The sequence below is a fragment of the Dendrobates tinctorius genome, unplaced genomic scaffold (genome assembly GCF_039654945.1).
Source record: "Dendrobates tinctorius isolate UK_male_01 unplaced genomic scaffold, ASM3965494v1 ptg000241l, whole genome shotgun sequence".
NCBI classification, from domain to species: domain Eukaryota; kingdom Metazoa; phylum Chordata; class Amphibia; order Anura; family Dendrobatidae; genus Dendrobates; species Dendrobates tinctorius.
In genome coordinates, this window is record NW_027361908.1 from 30,285,421 (window position 1) to 30,303,850 (window position 18,430).

At 44.8% G+C, this 18,430-nt stretch overlaps 1 long non-coding RNA gene across 1 annotated transcript in view; it reads right to left on the bottom strand.

Moving 5' to 3' along the window:
- The window catches only part of LOC141060586 (uncharacterized), a 154,875-nt gene extending 137,849 nt beyond the window's left edge, over positions 1-17,026 (bottom strand). Inside the window, exon 1 of the long non-coding RNA XR_012222728.1 lies at positions 16,903-17,026. This is a non-coding gene — a long non-coding RNA (uncharacterized lncRNA). The remainder of the gene's footprint in view (positions 1-16,902) is intronic.
- Between the last annotated feature and the right edge of the window lie 1,404 nt (positions 17,027-18,430).

Here is an 18,430-nt window from a genome sequence, read left to right on the forward strand (position 1 = left end):
AGCAAAAGTTGGATCTCCTACACGTTACTAAATATGTGCATAGTGCAAGTGCATTAAAATACTTACTGATGGCCATTATACCCTGTTTCTAGGTCTGGCCTATTTACCTCTTTACTGCATCCCTGCCTTCGCCTACCAGTGCGAATCCCCACAAGATACATACGGTAATAAATATTGTGTGATATTCAACAATATTAGAATAGATCCGTCCCAAAATCTTATGCTGGGGATTGCTTATTAAATAAACTTCTTCTTTCACTTTACTGCCAGCTTCTTCTGGTGGGGCATGAATAGTGCCTGAATGATGTCCTTTGTCAATGATGCAGATGTAGTTTTTGGGGAAAATCCAGGTGGTCGTGTTGTGTACTGGATTTGGGGACACAAGCAGATGTCATCTTGTGTCCCTATGTTTGGGGTGCAGCGCGATCACGTGGGGCCTTTTATAGGAATCATGTCTGTTATGGTGGAAATGGAATAGTCTTATTTTGATAATACACCTACTCAGGATTATTTTTTTATAATACGAACGTAGGCACATTTTTGGGCATACTTCTGTCATTTGCTATCACCTTTATTTTACTATCAAGTTTATCTGAATAAACTTCAGTAGACTTACAAAGATAATGGGCCTGATATCCAGAGCATTGTTCATGCCAGTCTTGTTGAGGGGATATGCTGTAGTCAGATGCTCCTGATTCATGTCTAGTGGTGTACACCTTAATGTGTGTTTCGCCGCAAAGCCTACTATTGTTCCCGATGGAGTAAGTTTTGTACGCCCCAACCCAGCCCAGCTCTGCATAATTTTTGGAACTGGGTGAAAATTGTGTACAATGATAAAAAGCTGCAAAATTTTAGTACATCCTCTACAGTAGTTGCGCCAATATTTTGCAATTTTTGAAAGGTTCTTATAGATGCAAATATTGTAGTGGAATCTCTTCTATAAATACATAGAACGATTTATGACATTTTTTTGGGGGGCTGTATATTAGTGTTACAAACAGCACTCCGTGTGCCAACAATGGTTAGAGCAATCGCACAATTGACTGACGATTGAGGGACGAGGCAACGGCTGCTTTTGCTACTAAGCAGATAATTAGGTGCTTCCCAATGAACGTTTAGTACATTCACATTCAAATCCAAAACATGGGTATATATATATATATATAAACCGTATACTTTGGTAGGTCACTGCCAAGTTCAGCAATAACCAAAGAAAAAATATCTAACATCACCAATCATTTATTACATGCCAATTAGTCACCTACTACATGAAATGTGGACCCTCACAAAGCTTCAGGGATGTGGTTTATAGAGCAAGAAGAGCAACGCTATTAAATTTTATATATTTAATCCGACAATTAGTCAGTGTTCATAAAAATATGGAAATATGTTATGAAGGGAACAACAATACAGTATGAACAGTCACTTAAAAAAAGGAATAAACAAAAGAAAATTACTAGACCTGTTGTCAGGAATGGTGCACATATTGCACTCCGTTTGGGAAATGGTGCAGTATCTCTCAGTACTGAGCAGTGGCTCTAAGTTAGAAAACACTTTTACCAGTTATGAGTCACTCCCCTTATGACTAAAGATGGGGACCGGTGAATGAGATGCAGCTCGGGTACCAAAAATTAGGAGATTCCTTATCTTAAGGATATCTATCCTCCCTGGAGGTCCCAAGTGAGTGGGAGATATTAATGCCATATTTCTGAACATGATTTTTGCTTTCTATAGATATGAGACATGGTATGTACAACTTTATCCATCAGGCCAATATTGTTTTCCAGGCTGATGTTCAGACCACACAGCGATAGAAGTAAAATGTGTTGTGTTCACAAACGCGACACGATGATGAAAATACTTCTCCCACAACTATAGGACCTATACCTGTCACAAAAAAAACAATATTCATATCTGATATTTGGCTCCATCCCGGCTGAGCCCTTGCTCTGTGTAGTTCGTAGAAGACAGGAAGACTTAATCATACAGGAGATAAAAGTGTCAGCACACAGACTGTCATTTCCTCAGTGTACACTCTCCATGTCTGCTCTCCATCAGAAAACCTACTTCAATTAGCTGTTCACAGCGGGGGTTCAAAATTGAGAGTTAGCTCTTTTTCCATGTACATTTTATAATGAAGCCATGCTTGTTTGCTCAATATGAGGGTGACACTCAGTATTGTATTTTTTTATCTGTAATAACAGTGACTATCCAAGGTATTCCTGGTAGATTTGAGCGAAACGGATCGAAAAATTTCAAAAGTCGCCGACTTTTGGCAAAGTCGGGTTTCATGAAACGAAACCCGACCCTAGGATGAGGTCGGCCACGAGGTCGGCGACTTACGCGCCAAAGTCGCGTTTCAAAAGTTTGTTTTGCGCTCTTTTTCAGCCAATCAAGGTCCATGGACACGTGATGACATAGACAGGGGTCACCACCATCTTTCAGAAGGGCATGCAAGTGATTGGCTTGCTTTGGTGGGCATCACAGGGGTTATAAAAGGGCGTGCACGCCGACCGCCATCTTACTTCTGCCGATCTTAGCATAGGGAGAGGTTGCTGATTCTGTAGGGAGAGCGTTAGGCAGGGAAGAAGAAAAAAAAATGCTTCTACTGCTAGCTATTTTGCCTGTACAACACACCAGTCAATGTGTGTGCAGTGCAAGGGGAGGCTATATTGTGGTGGATCAGCGGTGTTGGTTGTTAGGCTGCCTTCTAAGGCTTCCTGACAGCTGCATTGCTGTTTACCCATTGCTCAGCAAACTGCTTTTTTAAAAGCAATCCCAATTTTTTTTTTTGTCCTGCTGAGGTACTGAGCGTGCATTTTTTCACACCATACAGCGTCAGTGGGCCTCACACAATCCAAAAATGTCCAGTGTCCACTAGTGTCTGCAGAAATTCAAAATCTCCCTTATCCTGTAGTCACTTTTTTCACACCTGTGCCATCGAGCCTGTGACATAGCGCTCTGATATTCAGTGGGCCTCACACAATCCAAAAGTGTCCAGTGCCCACTAGTGTCTGCAGAAATTCAAAATCTCCCTTATCCTGTAGTCACTTTTTTCACACCTGTGCCATCGAGCCTGTGACATAGCGCTCTGATATTCAGTGGGCCTCACACAATCCAAAAGTGTCCAGTGTCCACTAGTGTCTGCAGAAATTCAAAATCTCCCTTATCCTGTAGTCACTTTTTTCACACCTGTGCCATCGAGCCTGTGACATAGCGCTCTGATATTCAGTGGGCCTCACACAATCCAAAAGTGTCCAGTGTCCACTAGTGTCTGCAGAAATTCAAAATCTCCCTTATCCTGTAGTCACTTTTTTCACACCTGTGCCATCGAGCCTGTGACATAGCGCTCTGATATTCAGTGGGCCTCACACAATCCAAAAGTGTCCAGTGTCCACTAGTGTCTGCAGAAATTCAAAATCTCCCTTATCCTGTAGTCACTTTTTTCACACCTGTGCCATCGAGCCTGTGACATAGCGCTCTGATATTCAGTGGGCCTCACACAATCCAAAAGTGTCCAGTATCCACTAGTGTCTGCAGAAATTCAAAATCTCCCTTATCCTGTAGTCACTTTTTTCACACCTGTGCCATCGAGCCTGTGACATAGCGCTCTGATATTCAGTGGGCCTCACACAATCCAAAAGTGTCCAGTGTCCACTAGTGTCTGCAGAAATTCAAAATCTCCCTTATACTGTAGTCACTTTTTTCACACCTGTGCCATCGAGCCTGTGACATAGCGCTCTGATATTCAGTGGGCCTAACACAATCCAAAAGTGTCCAGTGTCCACTAGTGTCTGCAGAAATTCAAAATCTCCCTTATCCTGTAGTCACTTTTTTCACACCTGTGCCATCAAGCCTGTGACATAGCGCTCTGATATTCAGTGGGCCTCACACAATCCAAAAGTGTCCAGTGTCCACTAGTGTCTGCAGAAATTCAAAATCTCCCTTATCCTGTAGTCACTTTTTTCTCACCTGTGCCATCGAGCCTGTGACATAGCGCTCTGATATTCAGTGGGCCTCACACAATCCAAAAGTGTCCAGTGTCCACTAGTGTCTGCAGAAATTCAAAATCTCCCTTATCCTGTAGTCACTTTTTTCACACCTGTGCCATCGAGCCTGTGACATAGCGCTCTGATATTCAGTGGGCCTCACACAATCCAAAAGTGTCCAGTGTCCACAAGTGTCTGCAGAAATTCAAAATCTCCCCTGTCCTATAGACACCTTGTACCTTGTTTTACATTACTATATAGTTTGTTGGATTTTGTCTACATTTCTACCAAAAATGAGGAAGGCTGGTGGAAGAGGCCGTGGAATTGGGCGGGGGTTGGCAGCTGGTAATGATGGTGTTGGTGGTGGATCTGATGGTAGTGGCAAAAGCAAAATAGGACCGAATGCAGGAGGTGTTGAGCCTGCGTCATCGTCTGGCTCCACAAGGCCTCGAAGGCTTCGTCTTCTAGGAGTTGGCAAACCGCTTTTAAAGCCAGAGCTTCAGGAAAAAGTTTTGTCTTACATTGCTGACTCAGCCTCCAGCTCTATCGCCTCCTCTTCTGAAGTTGTAAAAAATAAAAGCACTGAGTCGTCATTGGAGGCTCATGTTCATGAACCACACCTTTCCTTGTGTCCTTCACCCCAACCAAGATTGAAGGATGACGCAGGCCATACTACTGATTACTCCATGGAGCTGTTTTCACATACCATGCCTGGATTATCAAGTGAAATGTTGAATTACCCAGGCCAAGATGAATCTGACATGGAGTGCACTGATGCACAGCCGCTGATAGATGATTCTGCTGGTACATTCACTCAGAGCACTACATTGTCCTCGCAGTGTACAGAGCCAGATTCTGACCCTGATGAGACTCAGGTGCCCCTTCCCGCACACTATACCACCATACACGGTGACACAGAGGAAGGTGCACATGACATTGAAGAGGAGGTGATGGATGACCCAGTTGTTGACCCAGATTGGCATCCATTGGGGGAAGAGGGTGCTGCTTCCAATAGCTCAGATGAGGAGGAGCATCCACAGCAGACATCGACATCGCAACAGCTGTTATCTGGCAGGCCCGGAGCACTCCAAAGACAGGTTCCAAAAATCAAAAGAGTTGCTGGACAGCTTGTCCAGACGGTCAAAAGATCACAGCGTGCTAGGCCGCAAAATGTCTGCCAAAGTAGGAAGAGTGCAGTGTGGCACTTTTTTGAACAAAATCCTCATGATCAGGCCAAGGTTATCTGTAAGAAGTGCGCAAAGACCTTTAGCCGAGGGAAAAATCTGAAAAATTTGAATACCAGTTGCATGCTTAGACATTTAACCAGCATGCACTTGCAAGCATGGACACAACACCAAACCTCAAGTGCCACATGTGCAACTGATCACAAAGAAGGTAGTCAACAACGCTACATTGTTTCCCCCACTGTAAGCCCACCGGTTAGCACAGCAGCAAATGTTGAGGTGTCGTTGCAAGGCCACAGCAGTCAGGGAATCCTACTGTTATATCAACGAAATACTGAATCTAGGCCATCAGAAAGAACACCAACTCCATCACCATCATCAACCCTCTCTCAGTCCGCCCTGTCCACCGCTACTTCCAACATATGCAGCTCTCAAGTCCAGCTCACCCTCCCAGACACTATGAGTAGGTCAAAAAAGTACTCAGTCTCTCATCCGCGTACACTGGGTTTGAACGCCCACATTGCCAAACTAATCTCGTTTGAGATGATGCCCCATCGGTTGGTGGAAAGCGCAGCTTTCCGCGAACTCATGGCCTATGCAGTACCACGCTATGACCTACCCAGTCGCCACTTCTTCTCTCGCAAAGCCATCCCAGCCCTCCACCATCATGTAAAAGACCGCATTGACCATGCACTCAAGCAGTCAGTGAGTGGAAAGGTGCACCTCACAACTGATGCATGGTCCAGTCGGCATGGCCAGGGCCGTTACGTGTCCATCACTGCGCACTGGGTTAATGTGGTGTATGCAGGGTCCACAGGGGACAGCGGTGGTGGGACAGTGCTGCCTATCCCACGGTATAGGAAACAGTTGGCTGTAGGCGTTCGACCCTCCTCCTCCTCCTCCTCCAGAAGCGAAAGCTCGTCCACAGAGCGCAGTCGTACGAGCACTCCATCTGCAGCTGCCACTGTTGCACACGAGGTGTCCCCCTATCGAGCAGCTAGTGGAAAGCGTCAGCACGCTGTGTTGCAGATGATGTGTTTGGGCGACAGACACACCGCCGAGCTGCTAGCCGAGTACTTGAAGCGACAAACTGAGTCATGGCTGGGCAGTGTACATTTTGAGGCAGGCAAGGTAGTTAGTGATAACGGCCGTAATTTTGTGGCAGCCATAGCCCTTTCAAAACTCAGCCACATACCTTGCTTGGCTCACACCTTGAACCTGGTGGTGCAGTGCTTCCTCAAAAATTATCCGGAGTTAACAGCCCTGCTCCAGAAGGTGCGAAGACTGTGCGCGCACATCCGCCGGTCGCCTGTACACTCCGTTCGTATGCAGAAGCTGCAGCGATTGCTCCACCTTCCCAACCACCGCCTCATTATCGACATTGCAACAAGGTGGAACTCCACCCTGCACATGGTGGAGCGGCTGTGCAAGCAGAGGCAGGCCATAATGCATTTGTGGGAGGATACACGGCCAGGCACTTTGAGAGCAGACATGGAGTTGACAGGTGTGCAGTGGTCGAAGCTGAAAGACCTCTGTAAAGTCCTTCAGTGTTTTGAGGAATGCACACGGCTGGTAAGCGCAGACGACGCCATCCTAAGCATGAGCATCCCACTTATGCGTCTGCTCATGCAAACTTTGACGCACCTTAAGGAGCAGGCGTCTGCAGCCAATGTTGATGAGGAGGAAGAGGAGGAGGGAATCCTTGATGACATTCAGCCATTGTCTGCTCAGGGACCTCTCCTGGATGAGGTGGAGGAAGAAGAGGAGGAGGAGGATGATGATGGGGATGATTACTTAGGGGAGGAGGATGCATCTCGTGGGGCAAGTGAAAATGTTGGCGTTGCAAGGTCTGGTACAGGGTTTGTGCGTGACTGGAGGGATGTGGATTTGCCAGAAAGTGCTCCTCCACCCAGCACTCGCAGTGCATCATTGACACCGGGAACATTAGCCCACATGTCAGATTATGCCTTGCAGATCCTAAAAAGGGACCCCCGCATTGCCAAAATGATGAACGATGACGACTACTGGTTGGCCAGCATCCTGGATCCACGCTATAAAGGCAAATTACAAAACATCATGCCACAGGAGAACCTTGACCTAATATTGGCTAATAAACAAGCAACTCTGGTAAATCGGTTGCTTGAGGCATTCCCAGCAAACAGCAGCGGTGATGGTTCTCACACGAGCCGTACGGGCCAGGGGCAGCTTGGCAGAGGTGTTCATGGTGCACACAGCAGAAGTGGCGTTGGAGACAGGGGTTTCATGACAATGTTGTGGACTGATTTTTCACAGACCGCTCACACAACTGGTAATACTGCATCGATGGAAAGTGACAGGAGACAGCAGTTGTCAACTATGGTTACAAACTACTTTTCCTCCCATATCGATGTTCTCCCACACAGGTCATTCCCCTTTGACTATTGGGCCGCTAAACTGGACACCTGGCCTGAATTGGCACAATATGCCTTACAGGAGCTCGCTTTCCCAGCTGCAAGTGTGCTATCGGAAAGAGTCTTCAGTAGTGTTGAGCATTCCGATACCGCAAGTATCGGGTATCGGCCGATACTTGCTGTATCGGAATTCCGATACCGACTTCCGATATTTTTTCAATATCGGAATTCGGCATCGGAATCGGAAGTTCAAAGTTGATTGACAGACTGACGTCATCATGATGCGCGGTGTGTGCGCATCATGATGCGCCGTCATTTCGGGCCTTCCGGGGGTCTCTGCCGGCCTGCCGGGGGGCTGTGCCGGCCTGCCGGGGGGCTGTGTGGCCTGCCCGGGATCTGTACCGGCCTGCCGGGGGGCTGTGCCGGCCTGCCGGTGGTCTGTGCACCCTGTGGGGGTCTGTACCGGCCTGCCGGGGGGCTGTGCCGGCCTGCCGGTGGTCTGTGCACCCTGTGGGGGTCTGTACCGGCCTGCCGGGGGGCTGTGCCGGCCTGCCGGGGGGCTGTGCTGATGTCCGGGGGTCTGTGCAAGCATCGTCCGATGGGACTACAAGTCCCATCGGGCGATGCCTGCTACCATGACAGTGATTGACACATTAGCCAATGATGGGACAGTAGTAGTCCCATCATCCGGCTAATGTGTTAAATGTTAAAAAAAAAAAAAAAAAATACTACATACATACTACATGCATGCTACATACATACTACATGCTACATACATACTACATATATACTACATACATACTACATACATGCTACATACATACTACATGCATGCTACATACATACTACATGCTACATACATACTACATGCATGCTACATACATACTACATGCTACATACATACTACATATATACTACATACATACTACATACATGCTACATACATACTGCATGCTACATACATACTACATACATACTACATACATACTACATGCATGCTACATGCATACTACATGCATGCTACATACATACTACATGCATGCTACATGCATGCTACATACATACTACATGCTACATACATACCACATACATACTACATACATACTACATACTACATATATACTACATGCATGCTACATACATACTACATGCTACATACATACCACATACATACTACATACATACTACATACATACTACATGCTACATACATACTACATATATACTACATGCATGCTACATACATACTACATGCTACATACATACCACATACATACTACATACATACTACATGCATGCTACATACATACTACATATATACTACATGCATGCTACATACATACTACATGCTACATGCATGCTACATACATACTACATACATACTACATGCTACATACATACCACATATATACTACATACATACAATACATTCATACAATACATACATAGACATACAGTACATATAACATAGAGTAACATACTTACCAATACTTGTCACATTGTTCCCCGAAGCCATTGTCTTTTCCGGAATAAATATTAACATAACAAACCACAAAAATACTCACCCACGATCCGAAGCAGTCCACGAGTGTGTCCCACTACGATCTTGGGTAGAGAACTGCAGCATCAGCTGTTGCTGCCGTTCTCTACGGGCTGCAGGAATCCAATGACGGAAGGTAGGTATCCTTCCGCACTGTATTCCTCCGCCACTTAAAAAAAAAAAAGTCCCTAGTCTCACTTTATGCCATTGCTGTGTGGGAATTTTAATATTTAGCCTGCACAGACCACCGGCAGGCCGGCACAGACCACCGGAGCCTGCACAGACCCCCTGGCAGGCCGGCACAGCCCCCCCGAAAGGCCCGTACAGACCCCAGAGAGGCTGTACAAGGGCAGGAAAGGGTTTTTCTTATTCCGATACCGGAAGTCCCATAGACTTGAATGGGACTTCCGGTATCGGAATCGGCGATACCGATACTTTTTTTAAAGATCGGCCGATACCATCCGATACGATACTTTGAAGTATCGGACGGTATCGCTCAACTCTAGTCTTCAGTGCAGCTGGATCAATCCTGACAGAAAAAAGGACCCGTCTGTCAACCCAAAATGTGGATGATCTAACCTTCATTAAAATGAACCATGCATGGGTTTCCAAGGATTTTGTCCCACCTTCCCCTGATGACACATAGGGTGACAGAAAAATGGCTTGCTTTGGTCCACATCTTCCTGGGACTTGACCTATTTCGCCTTTTGCATCAGCTGAATGTCCAACATCAACATATGCCACTTTCTAAAACTCCCTAACTGTGCTGCCTCCCCGCCCATGGCCGGGGTCACCACCTAGCGCACGACACCGTGCGAGTGCCGTTGCCCTGGACAGGTGGGTAGGCCGACTCTTGGGCGCGGGCACTGGCACAGGGTCCCTCATAGTGCAATCAAGGGTCTCTGACGGTGGTGGTGCACACCCGCCGTCAGACACACCGCCGTACTATGAGGGGCCCAGTGCCAGTACCGACGCCCACGAGTGGGCCCCCCTTGCTTGGGCAGGGCCCCAGCATTTGCAATCTTTACCTCTCCCTGCCCCTCCGCTGTGCAGTCTGGGCCGTCAAATCCATACTGTGCCTGACACCGTCTGAGCCTGCTTCCTGATGTATAGACATATATTTTGAATGTGTACGCTATCCATACATGTTATCCGGGGATACGGTACCTCACCTTTGTGCAATCACGTGCAAGCCATACTGGGCCTAACACCGTCTGAGCCTGCCTCCTGATGTATAGACATATATTTTGAATGTGTACGCTATCCATACATGTTATCCTGGGATACGGTACCCTTTCTCACCTTTGTGCAATCACGTGCAAGCCATACTGGGCCTAACACCATCTGAGCCTGCCTCCTGATGTATAGACATATATTTTGAATGTGTGCGCTATCCATACATGTTATCCGGGGATACGGTACCCTTTCTCACCTTTGTGCAATCACGTGCAAGCCATACTGGGCCTAACACCGTCTGAGCCTGCCTCCTGATGTATAGACATATATTTTGAATGTGTACGCTATCCATACATGTTATCCTGGGATACGGTACCCTTTCTCACCTTTGTGCAATCACGTGTAATCCATACTGGGTGTGAGAACGGCTGGCGAGCTGTTAAGCAAGCTACAGCACCTGTGGTTTGCACACGTAAGTTTTTCATTTTTTCAGGAATGACGGTTAGGCCTTGTTCCGGAACTGCGGTTGATCTGCACTTACTGGGAAATCATCGTTCGCGGGTAATAATTGTAATCAGTGATCCCCATCACTAACGTTGTTCAGCGGGTTATCTGCACCTGTAAGCGACAAACGCTGGCCTTTTCAGTGTAGCGCACATGCAGCCACGGACATGTAAGGGCATGACACACCAGTTATTGGCCAATCTCATGTGCCAGAGCCTCACGTGTCCCTCTAGTAAGCCGGACTCGGACCGCGGGGCATGACGGAGTCTCGTTCGTTAACGGAATTAAGCTTGCAATGTGTGCATCTGTTCTGTAGCTGGCATGGTTGAGGTTTCCCAGGTGGAGTCGAATTTAACCGTAGGCTCCACTCCTGGTGGTGCCCTTCTGGACATTCCTTTAAGGTTCAGCTTTGCAACCATACTGCCCACGTAAAACAAACACTTTGCCTTCATGAACGCTGTTTGGAGGGTCATGACTCGTGGGAATAACGCTGCCCAATCAGCTAACCTGCTAGAGAGATCCTTCGTTGCTCCCAAGCATGACATCACACTCCCCAGGAGGAAGGTAATGCCACTGTGGCGACCGTACTCCTGGGGGCGACACAAGTGCACTGATGCCCAGCCACTGCTCGATGAATCTGCTGGTACATTGACCCAGACCACTACATTCCCTTCGCACGCTACACGGCCTGAATCTGACCCTGATGAAACTCAGGTTACCCTTCCCATATACAGTCCCATCTTACACGGTGACAAAGAGGAAGCTGCAGATGAAAGTGCAGGTTCGGCCCACCCGCCATCAGACACACCACCGTACTATCAGGGGCCCTGTGCCAGTGCCGTTGCCAACGAGAGGGCCCCCCCCTGCTTGCTCAGGATCACAGCACTTGCAAGGTTGAAATACTGTGCAGTGAGATGGAAGATGGGGACGACGAGGAGTCCAGACTAGAACAGGGATTCCCTAGCGAGGAGCCTTATTTGATTGTTTTCAATGTTGGGACAGCAATTTTTGGGGAGCACTATACTCTGGAGAATGATAGATGGGGCCCACCATACACTGGAACATTCCAAAGGTGGACATCAGACACTGGAGCAGCATTTACAGGGCCCATTATACACTAGAGCATTAGAAATGGGGCCCATTATGTTTGGAGCATTATTTGGGCCCATAAGACAGTGGAGCTTCATCCATGGGGACCAACATATACTGTAGCATTATGTGGAGCTCATCATATACTGTTTCAAACATTATATGGGACCAATGATTCTGTATGGAGAAATAGATGGGCCTCATCATGAGATGTAAAAAGTGAAGTATTTTTCATTGTACTATACCGCTATTTCTCTGCCGTATCGGAGCATGATGAGTTGTGGTATGTGTTAAAGGGGCGCTCTTTCGCCCAGGGCACATGAAAACCTGGAGCCAGCCCTACCCCCCCACAACTTTAGCCAAATAACCCCCATTTTTCAGTGCGTAACTTGTATTATGAAGTTAATTAAGGTTGACAAGCTTAAGTAAGAAGAATTGATGCTTTTGGCATTCAAATGGGCACTGTAGGTGTGTTTCCTGTCCTCCTCTCACTGCCGACTTTTATTCCCCATTGACTTACATTGGGTTTTGTGTTTCGGGACGACCCCGACTTTTCCCTATAATCGGCCGATCCTGCTCGACCCGACTTTTGGAAAAGTCGGGTTTCACAAAACGAAACTCGACCCTAAAAAAACAAAAGTCGCTCAACTCTAATTCCTGGAAGAGACAATGTTAAGTGCGAGTGCCATGATGTCCATTGTAGGGTGAAACCTCCGTGGATAGGTATAAACATTAACTAGGGAAATATACAGGGAGAGGATTGTTTCCTATTCATTGTATTTGTGTGAAAATATTAAATATTTTGTTCATTACTGTACATTTGACTCCTTAGTGAGTAAGCTTTTTTTTTCAGATGTGATATGTCCCTTTATGTGGTACAGTTTTTATTTTAGGAACAAATTGTGTGTTTTTATACTTGGTAAAACGTTTTATATTTATTTATGAAAAATTCTGACATTTGACCTAAATTTTGAAAAAATCATCAGCAAATTTTCTTTTTCACACGGTTTATAAAACTTATTTTTACGGACATGATCAGTTTTGAAGTAACTTTGAGGGGGCTAAATATTGGAATCCCCAATCTTTCCAAAATTGACACCATTATAAAAACAGCCACTAACATCTAGGGGGTTAAACAGCCATCATCAGTGCTAACACCAACTGTTGCTGGTGCAGCATGGTGTCAGCTACAATGTAAATCTGATACCCGTTGCATTCTTGTCCATAATGGGGCACTATTCTCTCATTCCATAGGTGAGTAGAAAGGTATCATGCAGTTAAAGTTGATGTTTGTGTCGTTAACAGCATCCTCTGAGGTTTCTATGGGTATATCATTATACCCTTTCAGTTACAGAATATATGGCCACTTATTTCTTTTGGAAGGAAGCATATTCAATTATGATCCCTTGTGGGCTACAGTGTATTGCTATGGTTCATATTTATGTACCCTAATCCGACGACTTTTAAAGGGGTTGTCTACTACTATGACAACCTCTTGTCACTCTGAATGTTTTCCCCTGTTAAAAAAACATCCATACTCACCTCTTGGTTCAGCAGTGTCGCCACTTGCATTCTTGGGGATCATGTGAGGTTGTTATGACACATCAACATAGCCCAATCCATACTGCCGTCACTGACCCCACGGTTGGACATATAACTAATCAAGAGGAAGTGAGCTGCCAGCCATAGCTTTCAGTTCCTCCTGATTACTTTATGTCTGAAGGTGGAGACAGTGACGCAAGAGCTGATTTACAACATGTGCTAGACACTGATGCTGCACAGCCTCACAGCCTGACCTGCTATAAGCTCGGCAGCATGGGAACATGAACTGTCACTTTCCCACGCTCAAGAGTTCACCTTGGGTCAGGCTGGGAGGCTGCGCTGACGTCACAGCTTCTCATTCATTCCTCGGTGGTTTACAGCCAGGGCGATCATATTAGCACCACTCCTGGTTGTAAACTATTTAACCCCCAGATATGAATTACTGCATGGGACTTTTCGCCATACAGGTATAGTATATTGTTGCTTTTTTATTTTTTACAGGAGATCAAGGGCATCATTTGGATTTAGCAGAAGAATAAAGATGGCAAAACTGTGTGTTTTTTCATTTCATTAAAATACTTTATTATGCATGTGTGTGTTTATTTAACTCTATACAAACTTAAGGATTAGTAATGGATAGGTGTCTTATTGACACCTTTCCATTACTAAGCTAGGCTTAATGTCACCTTACAATACAGAAGTGACATTAACCCCTTATTACCCCATATGCCACCACTGCAGGGCAGTGGGAAAAGAGAGGCTAAGTGCCAGAATTGGCGCATCTTATAGATGCACCTTTTCTGGGGTGGCGGGGGCAGATTTTTTTTTAGCCGGGGGGGCATTAACCATGGTCCCTTTCTAGGCAGATATTAATAATATCTGCCCTCAGTCACTGGCTTTCTCTCTCTGGTGCACAAAATTGCTCGGAAGCCCACGCCAGTTCATTCCTTGAATACATTCTTTTACTAAATACATACAGGTCCCAAATTTTACACACACATACTACTAACAGTATTATACACTGAGATATATAAATCTAACTGTTCTGCTTGGGTTTACTGTATGTAAACCATGTCTCCTATCCGATTGGGTTCTGCAATGATTTTACAGAAGCCGATAAATGAATTATCAGCTATTCTGCTATCTATGAAATATAAAGATATATATACCTATATGTGTGTGTCACTGACATATATATATATATATATACTGTATATATACACCTATACTATGTGTATTTTTCTATTCTATCTATTCTATTGTAAGCTGTCAGTGTGATTTTACTGTACACCGCATATGAATTGCCGGCTTTTCAAAGGACACTGGTGCGTATTTCTAGCAAGTCACACTGATGGTCCGTGTGGCTTGCGAGTTTTTCTCGCACCCATAGACTTGCATTGGCAAGTCTCGGCCGATATACGGTGCAAATTGCAGCATGCTGCGATTTCACTCACTGCCCCATAGATTAACAGTGGTCTGAGTGCTATGCAATTTTTTCTCACATAGAACTCGTCCTTATTCCTCTCTAGTGTGACGCCAGCCTAAAAATAACATTTTTCTTTTAAGTCATGTCACTTTGCATTAATTCCTGAAAAGCAGCCGAATGGTTAGTAAACTACCTGACAGCAGCTTTTAATATATTGAGGGGCGCTGTTTTTAAATTGGTCTCACTTTTGGAGATTTTACAACATATAGGTCTCCCAAAGTCACTTCAAAACATAATAGATCCATAAAAAAGTAAGATTTGTAAATTTCATTGAAAAAATGAAAAATTGCTGCTACAATTTTAAACTTTTTACCATCCTAACAAAATAAAAAGATATTTTATAAATGGAGCTGATATAAAGCAGACTTGATGAAAATGTTATTTAATGACTATTTTATGTGGTGTGACTGTCTGGATTGAAGAGATAAAGTTTGAAAATTGCTAATTTTTAGAATTTTTTGACAAATTTCTGATATTTTTGTGAATAAACGTAGAAAATATCAACATAAATTTACTATTAACATAAAGTACCATGTGTCACGAAAAAAACATCTCAAAATCAAACAGATCTGTTGAAGCATTCTAGAGTTATTACCACATAAAGTGACAGATTTGAAAAAAAATTCCTGGTCACTAAGGGGGTTAAAGATTATTTAAGAAGCTAGAAATAAATACTTGTAGTTTTAGCAGTTTTATACTTCTAGCTAAAAATGACAACAGAGACGACTCATGGCTGACAAAAGACAGAAATTTATCCAGAAGATTTAGGCTATGTGCACATGTTGCGGAAATTTCCGCAGCAATTCCCTGCAGTGGGAAATACGCGAGAAATCTGCACGCGTAATTCCCACGTATTTCCCATGAAAAACTAACGTTTTGCAAGCGTAATTAGCTTGCAGAATGCTAGCATTTTTCAAGCGATCTGTAGCATCACTTGGAAAACTGATTGACAGGTTGGTCATACTCGTCAAACATAGTGTTTGACAAGTGTGAACAACTTTTTACTAATGAGGCTGCCTATGCAGCATCAGTAGTAAAAGATATAAAGTTTAAAATAATAAAAAAAATAAAAATTTGTGTTATTCTCACCTTCCGGCGTCCCACGCAGCGTCCCCAAGCCTCAGCGATGCTCCCGGAAAGTCCCGTTCCCAGCGATGCCTTGTGACAATGACCTTTGATGGCGTAGCATCTCGCGAGACAGCTACATGATCAAAGGTCATTGTCGCAAGGCATCGCTGGGAACGGGAGCCTGGGGACGCTGCGTGGGATGCCGGAAAGTGAGAATACCACGATTTTTTATTTTAATTCTATTTTTTACAGGGATATGGTACCCAGGGCCTGGAGGAGAGTCTCATCTCCTCCACACCGTGGGTACCATCCGCATATTTTCCGCTTATTTTGCGCATGGTGGGCATAGCCACATGCAGAAAGTAAGCGGAACAATGCATTCCTATGTGTGCGGAATTCCTGCGATTCCGCACAAAGAATGAACATGCTGGGTATTTTTCCGCGATGCGATTTCGACGCAGAAAAATACGCAGCATTAGCACAGCATGTGCGGAATGCCATTGAATACAAAGGGTTGCTTATTTTATGCATTTTTTGCAGCATTTTCACTGCGTTTTCGAGGTGAAAAAACGCGGCAAAAATGCATAAAACCCGTGGGAATTCCGGACGTGTGCACACAGCCTTAAAAGCAATACAGTTGGTAAAATCATATTACTTATATAGAGCCATTAATTCCACAGCGTTTACAGACATCATCATCATCAATGTCTCCATCGGGGCTCACAATCTACATTCCCTATTAGTATGTCTTTGGAATGTGGAAGGAAACCCACACAAATATGGGGAGAACATATAAAGCCCTTGGAGATATTGCCGTTGGTGGGATTCGAACTCAGAACTCCAGCATGGTAAAACAACAGTGCTAACCACTGAACGGCCATGCTCCCCATGTGGCTATGTATAACAAAAGATGAAAAAGAATATGCATCACTCACCAATTCAATAGTGCGTGAAAGTCCTTTATTCCATGTAGTGGGACATGGATAGAGATAGCGTGAGCCAGTTATAGAGGAATGTGGGGAGAGGCAGACAGGACGACAGCTCTTTCATGTAACAATGCTTCAACGGTCCAGGTGCATAATTACTAGGGGGTCACTACTTTTTAAAGGCTGGCCAACCAGTGTATAATGAAAGGGAAACACAGTGATTTAAAAACATACAAACATAGTAATAATTGCTACAGAGGAACGCAATTTAGAGGAATACCGACAGATCTAGTCTGTCATTCAGAGCAATAGGGCCCTGCGCATTGGTTTTCATAATCCACCTTGCTTCATGCCTTAATAGCAGCTTATTATGGTTGCCTCCTTGGGGTGGATAATTAACCACCTCAAGGCCACCAAACCGCAAGGTCTCACTCTACACTGGTTGGCCAGCCTTTAAAAAGGTAGTGACCTCCTAGCAATTATGCACGTGGACCAGTTTAAACGTCGTTACGAGAAACGGCCATTGTCCTATCTGCCTCTCTCCTGTCTGCGTCGTCCTGTCTGCATTCCTCTGTAACCTGCAAACCCTGCCTCTGTCCATGTCCCAGAACATGGAATAAAGGACTTTCACACTCTATTGAATTGGTGAGTGCCTCATATTCTTTCTCATCTTCAGTGAATATTTACAACTCCTATTATGTCGAGCACCTGATACCATTCACTACACCGCTACAGCTCTAGTTTCCATTATAGAAGCCACACAACTGCTGGTGCCGTTACTCCCTTTTTCAGAACAAGCTATAGTTTAGAGCAGCATCACTACAAAACCTCAATATCTAAGATTGGATTTTCTTGCGTAAAAGATCTTCTAGGTAACAGGTGTCAGATCAGATTCTAAATATTAAAACACTCAAATTCAGAGTCCAGTTCTTGATTTCCCATTGAATGACTCACAGCAGTAGTTTCCCTGGTTTGGAAATAGTTTTTCCTGTGCTCAGCTGTGTTCCTAGACTGCTCGCTGCTTCTGGATGTTTGTATTGTGAAACTTTACAGGGAAAGGATGGCGTCACGAGTGGGGCCCTTCCGGCTTCCTGGAGCCACTCTGTCTCAGGAAAAAAGCTTCAAGGTTAGGCTTGTACAATACATTTCCTATTATTTGTACAGTCGACCAATCATGTGCTGCTTGGGATTCCAATAACAAAGTATATGTAGACAATAAATGATGGTGTTAGACCACCGATCTTTAACCCCTTCACTACCAAGGGTGGTTTGCATGTTAACTACCGGGCCAATTTTTACAATTCTGACCACTGTCCCTTTATGAGGTCATAACTCTGGAACGCTTCCATGGATCCTGGTGATTCTGACATTGTTTTCTCGTGACATATTGTACTTCATGTTAGTGGTAAAATTGCATTCAAATAACTTGCGTTTATTTGTGAAAAAAACGGAAATTTGGCGAAAATTTTGAAAATTTCGCAATTTTCCAACTTTGAATTTTTATGCCCTTAAATCACAGCGATACGGCACACAAAAA